Consider the following 10,914-nt stretch of genomic DNA (forward strand, 5'->3'; position numbering starts at 1 on the left):
CAATTGCAAATGTCTCACATCTAGATGCATTCTTTCCTATCTCACATCTAGACACATTGAATTTTGTTTGAAAACTTATAAATAGTGGCAATAGAATTGGGCAAAGTTAAGGTGTTTAATAATTAACAGAAAAACTATCTGTTTTTTACGTTTTCTTTTCCCTTTTTTTTTAATCATTAAGTTTTGATCAATTCGGTTAAATTATGCAGGTACGAGCCACTATCCTATTTGCTTGGAAAGGAGTACTTTCTTCATGCTTATGGCCCAATATATGCCCTTTCTGCTGATGTTGTTGCAAGCTTGGTTGCTCTTAGAAACAATAGGCAAGTTTGTTGCTTTGCTTGCACCTCCCTACTTAGTGTCAATGTTTGGTTAGCCTTGAAAAATTTTCTTATTAGGAATTTGAAGTTGGTGTTTATACTACCACATAAAGAGAAGTGGGCTGAAGGTAGGTTTTTTTCACCCCTCCATGTTCTTTTTTTATTGATTGGTTCACCCTCCATGTTCTCCTTGTATTCCAAAGTTCATTTATTTAGAGGGTGTAATAGTAATCTAAAAGGTGGTCTCAGCATATTGAGGAAAATTCCCACTCCTCTCTGCCCTCATCCCATGGTGTTTGTTATATCAATTCTATGCATCTGATTTTGGGATATAATTTCTAGTCATATTTTAAGGTGCATGACACTGCCATCAATGGTTTGCATCATTGTTATTAATACCGTTTCGGTCCCCGTTTCGGTTTGTCCAGTGGAATGGAATATTTCGGTACCGGCCGATTTCGGCGTACCGTTTCAGGGTGTTTCGGGGTTCTTAAAAAATAATTTATATATATCCTTGTTGAACATAAAATTGTCAATTCTAATAAATAAATAACTAAATATCAAATAATACAAATCATTTAGTCTTAACTCTTAAGTCTTAAACATCAATATAACATCACACAATAAGAAATTCTTAAAAAATAATTTATATATATCCTTGTTGAACATAAAATTGTCAATTCTAATAAATAAATAACTAAATATCAAATAATACAAATCATTTAGTCTTAACTCTTAAGTCTTAAACATCAATATAACATCACACAATAAGAAGATTTACAAGACAATAACTAAATATAAAAAAATACAAGATTTACTCCTCCTCCTCATAATCATCCATGAGAGAATGATCAAATTCATCATCAAAAGAACTCCCAAGAACTACCAACACCCATTGGACCTTTACTCTTTTTTTTTTCTTTTTTTTTTTTTAATAATAGGCCAAATTCGGTACCGGCCGGAATTTGCATCTCGGCCGGAATTGGCCGGAATTGACCGGAATGGCCGGAATGGACCGGAATGACCTGGAATTTGACCCGAGGTGGAACGTGAGTATTCCGGTACGAAAAATTCCAGCCGTTCCGGCAGGAACGGAACGGAATCAATAACAATGGTTTGCATGTTAAATCTATTGGCAGAACATGCATGGGCTGTAGCTGTACACCTATGTACACACCCAATTTTTGTATAATATATATGTATGACAAAAGTCGAACAAAACCATAACCCTTTGTTGCCATCTTAGCTGAGGCCTGAGCAATTAATTTTCTATTTAAATTGCTCCCATGAGTTGTTAAGTTGTTTAGCAGCATCTGGGATTTATAATTTGCTTTTTGGAGAAAAAGTCCCTAGCAAAACAAACAAACCTTTAGTGAATGCCTAAATTGTTTGTGGTCCTTTTTTACTCTAACCCCACCCTCTTTTTCTATTGTCTTTCCTGTTAAAAAGAAAGTTCTAGTACAGGAGGCGAATTCATGTGCTACCAGCCATGGCCTTGTTTTAATTTTTGAACGACTGGTAGTCGGTGCAATTTCCCCTCCTCTCATAGCAAAAGAAAACCAAATTACTGAGGTTATATACTCACAGCACCACCTATAGTTTCAGTAGCCCAAATGCCTAGAGGTTTTAGGCTTCATAACTGGATGGACTCTTGTTACATGTAGAATATGCTCAATGCTGAAGATATTTTGGTTGATTTATTTTGATCTTGTGGTGTGAAAGCCTCTTGAACTGTTCTATAATAAAGTGAAAAGATAAATGTTATCTTCCAAATTACTTGTTTAAATCACATGCTTTCCCAATCATCATGTTTTGCTACATAGATCTCTTATTAGGAGAGCTATTTACCAGTAAGGCGGCTTGATTCTTGCTTGTCTTTACTTTCATAATCTGCTTATTGCCCTTATGCTTCTGTGAGTGGTAGGTGAAACCCATACAGTAATATTAGAGCATAATCTTATTATTCATATTACTAAACGAATAAAAATGCCTACAAAGGTTAGTTTCTCTTTGGACAGCAGCTTTGGGACAAATTTTGACATTTTATAATCTACAAAGGCAACAAGTGGTTGTGGTGGATTGGAGTTGTATGTGGAAGAGGAATGGGGAGATTATTGATTACTTACTCGTACATTGCCCTGTAGCTCACTAGTTGTGGAATATGATGTGTTCACTATTTGGGGTTCATTGGGTCATGCTGCGTTATGTTTTGGAACTTTTAGCTAGTTGGGCAGGCAAGTTCAACAGACAGAACTTAGGTGCTTTGGAGTATGATCCCTTATTGTCTTATGTGGGTTATTTGGAGGGAAAGGAATGAGCATACCTTCCAAGGAAATGAAAGATCGATTCATGAGTTGAAGCTTTTCAGACTTTGTTTGAATGGGCAAATGCTTCGGGTGTTCTGACGTTTAATTCTCTGCCTGATTTGCTTGATTTTGTTATTTTCATTGTTATTTAGTTTATATTTTCTGTTGTCTCTATCTATTGCACACTGCCTGTGTGCCTTGTTTTCTTTGTATTTTTTTTCAATTTTCAATGAAGTTTATTACTTATAAAAAAGTAAATAAATAAAATCCTGTATACCAACATGGTTGTTCCATTTTATGCTCTCTGCCTGCCACATGTCCATTTTTTTTTCCATTTAAAGTAACCAAAGTATTAAACGAAAAAAATTGGTGAAGTAGCCAAAGTATAGAAGAAAAAAAAATTAGCCAAATGACATATGGTAGTTGATGGAGTAAAAAGTGGAACACTCCTAGTAGGACAAAGGATATTTTCTTCATTACTAAACATGATTTAAGTTGTGGTCAGCTATCTTGCATTCTTGCTTTTTATTGTTTTGTTCTTTTTTTTTTTTTCCCATGTACAAAACTCAATATGATGAATGAAAATTTGTGCACGCGCGTGTTTTTTTTTTTTGGTTGAAATTGAATAAAAATGCCATTTGGTTACCCTTGAAAAGGTGAATCATGATGGAGAAAAATGATATATATATATATATAGATAGATAGATAGATAGATAGATAGATGGATAGATGCATGTAAAAGCCACATTTCTTTTCCAAAATTTGAAATATCTACCTTGTTTAATTGGAGAAGATTTAGAGGGACTTCTTGTGGGGGATCTTCATGTGGAGCACAAAATCCATTTGGTTATATGGCCTACAGTTTGTAATCTGATACATCAAGGGGTTTTGGGAATTAGGAAGTTGTTGAGTTTCAATCAACCTTTATTGGGAAAATGGTTGTGGAGGTATGGGTTGGAATGGGAATCCTTGTGACGGAGGAAGGTCATTGATAGAAAATACGGTACAAACAGATGTGAGTGGCACTCTAGAGTTGTAAAAGGGGCTTATGGAATGGGGTTGTGGAAACATATCAGAAAGGGATGGGATAATTTTGCATCACATACCTGGTTTGAGGTAGGGGTTGAGTGATGACTCCCACGTATTGTTTGGAGAAACAACTGGGATGAAAGTGGCAACTTTCAAGACAGATATCCGGAATATTTTAGATTTGCCAGAGATAAAATGAACTATTTTCTGACTATTTCGAATGGGTACATGGCAAGGTGCATTGGAACACCCTTTTTCCCCGAGAGGCACAAGACTGGGATTGGAGTCTATGGCTCAATTCTTGGATGATTTGTCTGCTGCACAGGTTACTTCTACTGATTGTGATAAATTGGTTTGGCTTCCTTCTCCCAAGAAAGGATTTCAAATAAAAGGTTACTATAGAGTGCTTCAAGAAAGAGCTGCTGATACGCTCCAGTTCCCTTGGAAATGCATATGGCTTTCCCCAGTGTCTTTTTTTTTTGGTGTGTGTGTGTGTGTGTGGGAGGCAGCTCTAGGTGAAATTTTTGATAATGAATAATCTCCATAAGAGGACCCATAAAAATACATCAGTTTCTTACTCGTGCAAAGGACTTTACAAAAAGACTTTATAAAGCTTTCGTCTCATTGTTTTAGCAGATTGGTGTTATTTGTCTAAATCGGCTGGTGAAACAGTAAGTCATGTGTTGCTGCATTGCCCTACAGCTTCTGATTATGCTTAGTTGGGATTGCTTGGGTTATGCCAAGTTCTGTAAACTCTATGTTGGAGTCTTGGAGTTGTGTATTGGGCTCTCGTAGATGTACAACAGTTCAAGGGGCAGCCCAAGCATGTTTGATGTTGTGCATTTTGGGAGAAATAAATTGCTGTACGTTTGACTATAAGGATTCTAGTGTGCCAAATCTTAAGTTTCTTTTATGAAGACTCTTTATGAATGGGGTTCGTATTTACTCTTTCTCCATATTCATTGATGGAGTTTCTAGACTGTGTCTTTGCCATTAATGCTACGACTTGGATCTTTTATTTCTCCTTTTTTCTTTTTCGCTTTGCTCTTTTTTTCATTAAGTTTTTAATAAATTGTAATTACTTATAAAAAATATATATAATAATGTCTCTATCTTGTTCAAAAATTACAGTTTTAGGATGTTCAGCAATGAGGATGTTACAATTGGGGCATGGATGCTTGCAATGAATGTTAACCATGAGAATAACCAAGCACTATGTGAACCAGAGTGTACACAATCATCTATTGCTGTCTGGGATATTCCTAAGTGTTCAGGTTGGTGCTTCTTGCCCAAATAAACAATAGAAGTAATTACTGAAGAAGTTATATCCTTTTAGTATAAATCCATTCCTCAGTTTTATAAAATTGCCTGGAGATACTCATATTTCTTGAATTTATTTAGGGGACCACAAAAACATCCACTTCATGCTGGGTTACCATACTACATGCAGTTTACTCAGTATTTGGATGGAGATAAAATTGTTCCATATTTCATATTATCCACCTCATTTCCTTTTCTTATACATTTGAAGGCGCATATTTATCCTTTGGCTTGTGGTTCATAGTAAAAGGAAAAATTTAACCATTGCAAAATGATGAAGTCTAAATGCCAATAAGGACATGCTTAAATGACCTATTTCTTGATAAATTAATGACAATTATGTGCATGATCAAGGCAGTAGTCTATCCTATAATTCAATGAAAGGCTTAAGTGATTGATTTCTAGTAAATTGACGACAATTATGCACATGATAAAGGCACATCTATCCTATAAAATCAATGTTAACCTCATATTTTCATGTACTGCATAAAAAATTATGGAATATATCAGATTCATGAGGATAAATTTTTTAAAAAGTGCTTGGTTATTGCTCAATAGAGGTATGTATTACTCTAGGATAGTATATTTCATAACATTTCTATTCATGCAGGGCTCTGTAATCCAGAAAAGAAACTATTAGAACTTCATCAAAGGGAAAGTTGCTCAAAGAGCCCCACTCAGGCATCTGATGACTAGCATGCATGCAGTTTTTCTTTTCTTTCCAAAGCCAGTAAACTGAGAAGATACTTTTAGAGAAATGCTTGTTCCTATAAGGTCCTGCTGCTTCCAAATTTTATTCTTTCTGTCCCTTCTTTCATGTTACAAGTCGGTAAAAAGAAAAACAAAATTTTACACGATACATCTTAGACTTTAATTTTTTTGGGTGGGGGGGTTGTAGAATGTGGGAAGACAGTTAGTCATTAGTGATGTGATGAACCATTTAAACTTTCATTCCTTTAATTGAATATAATTCTTTAAAACTTTCTATAGCTTGCATCAATGTCCTCAAAGTCTTGCCTTATAGATCTCTTAGTGATAATGATGAATTGCACGTTGGGTTTAAGGTTTTGTGTGCTTGTGATTGCTCACTTAACAACAATAATATCATTATTAGGCTTTTTGTTTCTTCTGTCAAGTCTGCACATATATGAGCTAAGGTTTATGCTTCCCTAATATTATATTATTGATTTTTACTATATTATTATTATCCTTAAATCTCAACTTTATAACTGGCCTCAGGTTATGCTAATTTTGGCCCAGCCTAACCTGGTTGATTTTCTGCCTTCGCTGAAACAAAGATGATCAAGTGTAATGTTTTGTATGGAAAATGGAAATGGATTAATAAACTCAGCCCATGGGGCCTTACTGGGGGTCTAGGCTATGCATAAATTAGATAATTTTAAGTTCATCCATGATTCAACTAAACTACATTTCAAATTTGACGTGGAAAGTTTGGAAAATGTCATTTTATAGACTTGTTGATATTTTGCCTTTACATGCCATGTGGTAAATTGTAACCATATATGCAGTCAAAATGCATATACTTCTTCTCAACTTTTTGAACACCAAGTTGCAGGTTTGTTGTAGTTGGTCTTAGTTTACAATTTAATTTTTGAAAAAAACATTGAAAGGTAACAATGTTATCCTTTAATCTGTTTGCCTTTAAAATCTCTAAATGCAAAATTGTAATTTTTGCATAAATAGCAAATCAAGGTGTTGACATGACATGATAAAAATATTAAAAGTTAGAAATAGCTATGAATTAATTAAATGTTAGAATTCAAGAGACTTGTAGCTTAATTTGCACCTCTTAGTGTTTCTAACAGAGAAATCAAATATTTAAATCCTACGTACCACCTCCAACTACCAACTATTGACATAGCCAAAAAAAAAATAAATAATAATAATGATAGGAGAAATGGGTGAAATTGATATCTTTTAAAATCTTGAAATGCAAAATTGTAATTTTTAAATTTGTACACAAATTGAACTTAGATCACATTTTAAGGATCAAAACTGTATTTCAACCTTAACTTTGACAACCATTTTTTGAAAACACTGTCAAACATGTCCGGAATTTAATTTAAATTTTTTTTTTCTCCTCTTTTCTCCTCAACTAGCGCGAATAAAACATTTTGACCATGTGACCAACGAGAACTAGGCCAAAATAACCGTTCTCATTAATCATTCTGCATCTGAGCTTTTTTTTTAATTGATATGGGTAATTTCTTTGCTACATTCATCTTTATAATGTTGTTAGGTGACTCAATGTGACCCCCTCTGTCTATCATCCATTTTGATTTTCCTGTTATAGGTGCCCATCTTCCGACAGTCCATCAAGCAGGTAGCAGTGTTATGCTACCATTTCAAAATGCATGACACTATCTTATCTTGGTATATTGTGGATGACATGCTTACGACGAGTAGTCTAATTTGCTGTGTACCCAAAAAAATGTCAAATGTGTGTGGTTGACATGTTTTTAGGATTAATATCTGTGTAGGAAGTTTTTTGAGCTTTTGGGCTAAGGCTTTTGTAGAGGGTAAGGGAGTTGGGCTTGGCTCTCTCCATAAGATTTCCCTAGAACCAATCTGTGCACAAGACAAAACACTCAAAGCAGTATATACACACATTAGGGCCGGTCCAAGATAGTTTGGGGCCTAAGGTAAAAATTTTAAATGGCTCTTTTTACCTCTAAATATCACTTAAATAATATTTAATTGATTTTTTATTATATTTTTTTATTTCAAAATATATTATTAATTCATACTCATTAATATGATTGATTCACCCAAAGTGAGCTAATGATACTATATATGTTTTAAAAACTAGCATATCACCAATAAAAAAAAAAAAAAAAATTCAAACATTCATTTATTATATTGTTTAAGTGATACCGATTATATTCTTGTCACATCAATTTTAAGTTTTTTGTCGTAAAGTTTCTATTAGCTTTAGCATTTTTCATTCACTTAATGAAGATTGGGTTGAATTTCTATTATTATTATTATTATTATTATTTTGAGAAAATGCTCAACTTAATACAAATTTTATTACAAAAAGCTTACAAACTGATATGGAAATGAGGTGACACCTCAACAAAAGAATAGATGAATATTGAATTACTTCATGTGATTGATGACATCTTGATTTATAGGACCTATGTAATAAAACTTGTAACATACTAGCATAACTCTAATATTTTAGGCATTCTTTAAAGTGGGAAAAAAAATGCATACGTAGCTCACAATTTTTTCCTCAATTAGAAAAAGAAAAAAAAGAAGAAGAAGAAAAAAACCTTATTGCCCCCATATTTGGGGGCCTTTCTGGAGTGACCAAAAGGGGGTCTTGCATTTCATGGAATCCCATATTGCCTAGGGAAGCACATGAGAATGTTCTTATAACGAATGCCCTCCCTTATTGTGTATGAGGCCTTTTCCCCAGCGTAACCTAGGGAAGAACAAAACCTTGAGGGACTAAGAGAGTCTTCGGGCCACCTAAAGAGGACAATATCATGCATACAGGGGCGGGGTGTGACAAATGGTATCAGAGCCATGCTTTAGCCGGAAGTGTGGGCCCCACATGCGAGGACGCGTGTACTCGTAAGGGGGGTGGATTGTAGTGACCCAAAAGAGGGTTTTGTATTTCATGGAATTCCACATTACCTAGGGAAGCACATGAGGATGTGCTTATAAGGAAAATATTATGCACATGGGGGCGGCATGTGACACTTTCTATGTTAGGGGGCCTTAAGGCCATGGCCTAAATGGCCTAGGCCTAGGGCCAGCCCTCACACACACACACACATGTGGTAGAATAATTGTTAGTCCAAAATAAGGTCAGCAACAATAATGAATATTAATGACATCAGACAATGATGAAAGTAAAAGTATTCTCTGCATGATATAGACTAAAAAAAGCCCAAACTCCAACTTACATAACCTTATTACCCCTCAAGCCTATAAAGTTATGTAGTTTGGAGAGTAGGTCAAAATAGCTATTATCTTAAATGAGATTGCAGAACGTTTGATTCTCTGAGTGAGGGAGGAAAAGGAATCCTAGTGATGCATGCTATACTATTCTGCCGTGTATGCTCTACTTTTTTTCTACTCTTAAGTTCTACTTTCTTTCTCTTTTTTCTCTTTTTTCACTATCTCATTTTCTCTTTAGATTGCTTCATATGTTTTTCTTTGATTTCTGTGTTCTCCTCTTATTTTGTTCATAGGTACTATTTCTATTTATACCCTATATCAGATCCACATGATTTCTCCCTTTTACCCTTGTTTTCACCTACCATTTTATATGCTGTAGGCATTCAATTGACACCCACAACGTACTACCCACTATCTTCTGACCATGTATAGGTGGGTTCAATCCCACTAAGGGGCCTTGACTGGTCTTTCATTACAAAGCAATTCTCCATTTTGGTTAAGGATCAATTTGCCGAGAGACCCTTCCGTCTCTCTCTCCCTAAATCGTTAAAGACTCATATTAATTTTCTTTGCCCTCATCCTCTAGAGTGTATCAGATGGTTCCTACATACTTTCTTCCCATTTTTGGTAAAGATTTCTTCCTAGCAAGGCATATTCCCAAAAGTGGTATTGGCAGGATACCAAATCTAGGTCCTTTCCCCTCCTCCACCAAACCACACCCTCTACATCTTATCAGTTGTGGGCTTCACCTCTCCTACATTAGCTAGGTTGTAGGACGACAGATCCCCCAGCCTTGATGCGTTTGTCTCTTTTTTTGGTTTGTCTTTTTTCTCCTTCACTCAGTTCCTGCTGCTAATACTTGTTGTCATTCCCTCTTTCTTGCTATGTTTGTCATTTCCTTTGGCTTGGCTTTTCTCTCCTTCACACGATTCCTGCTATTGATACTTGCTGCTATTCCTTGTTTCCTTCTATCGCATCTCTTCAGAATAGGTTTGACTCCTATCCTTTTATACAAAAGGATTTAGGCATTTGTGTGCCAAATACTCTTTATTGGATCAAAAGGGTTTTGGACCCAATTTGCCATAATCTGCCAAAGTCATTTTGCAGAAGATCTGTATTCTGTTGCAGGTCACTTCCCCTTGCATTTCTCTTTCAGCCTAGACATAATTCTTGGCTTTTATTTCTTTTTTGTTTTCGGGCCTTTTTTGCTCTTCAGTCTTCTTGGTGGGCCTTTGGGCCTTACTTTTCTTTTGGGATTTTGGATTACGGGCCTACCTTAAAAATGGGCATCAACAATCTGTTATGCTCCCACTCGCCTTTTCATGCTCCCACATACATATGATGCATTTAAAATGGGAACAATTTAACATTATTTCTTTATTTATGTTGCTCTTTTTTTATTTAGAGTCAAGACCAATCAATTGAAAACGTTGGTTGTACACACTCTTTTAGTTGCAAAACACTTCCTGCTTAGATACTAGGTATAATTTAAACCCAATCTTGTTAGATTACATGTTTACCATTTCTCTCTCCTTGCATGAAGTTGGTACAACAAATTAACAACTTTGGTAGTTATTAGTGTCATTTTCGTGACACATTTTTTATGGGAAAAAACTTACATAGTCCCAGAGTAGTGCTCGGCGCTCTCACAAAAGGAGGTGGGCCCCATGGTGGGTCCCACCCCCTTAGTGAGAGTTTGGAGCACTGCTTCAAGACTATGTAAGAATTGGATTTTTTACGAGCCTGACCTTCTTGTGGACCCTATTCATGTATTATATTTTATTTTATTCTTTTAAGCATGAACTAAACTCATGTGACATATTGAGGAATTTGAGGGAGTGTGGTTTGAAGGATATGAACCGGTTTTTTTGGGACCTTTTGCATGAACCCAATTCATGCATGGTATCAAGTGGACAAGGGACACTAGTAGCACCTCAAGCTCATGGAGGAGGTCTTGTACCTAAGATTTTCACCTTAAAAGAGGTCTTATGCTCTTGTTGTCTATGACC

The 10,914-nt window shown here is 35.4% G+C and overlaps 1 long non-coding RNA gene across 1 annotated transcript; it reads left to right on the top strand.

The window, feature by feature from the left end:
• Nucleotides 1-189: 189 nt before the first annotated feature.
• LOC136065509 (uncharacterized) lies at nucleotides 190-5,964 on the top strand. The gene is made up of 3 exons (XR_010627149.1): nucleotides 190-323; nucleotides 4,787-4,929; nucleotides 5,586-5,964. It is a non-coding gene; the product is annotated as an uncharacterized LOC136065509 (long non-coding RNA).
• Nucleotides 5,965-10,914: the final 4,950 nt, after the last annotated feature.

Source organism: Quercus suber, unplaced genomic scaffold (assembly GCF_002906115.3).
Source record: "Quercus suber isolate HL8 unplaced genomic scaffold, Cork oak 2.0 scaffold_27, whole genome shotgun sequence".
In the NCBI taxonomy this organism is placed as follows: Eukaryota; Viridiplantae; Streptophyta; class Magnoliopsida; order Fagales; family Fagaceae; genus Quercus; species Quercus suber.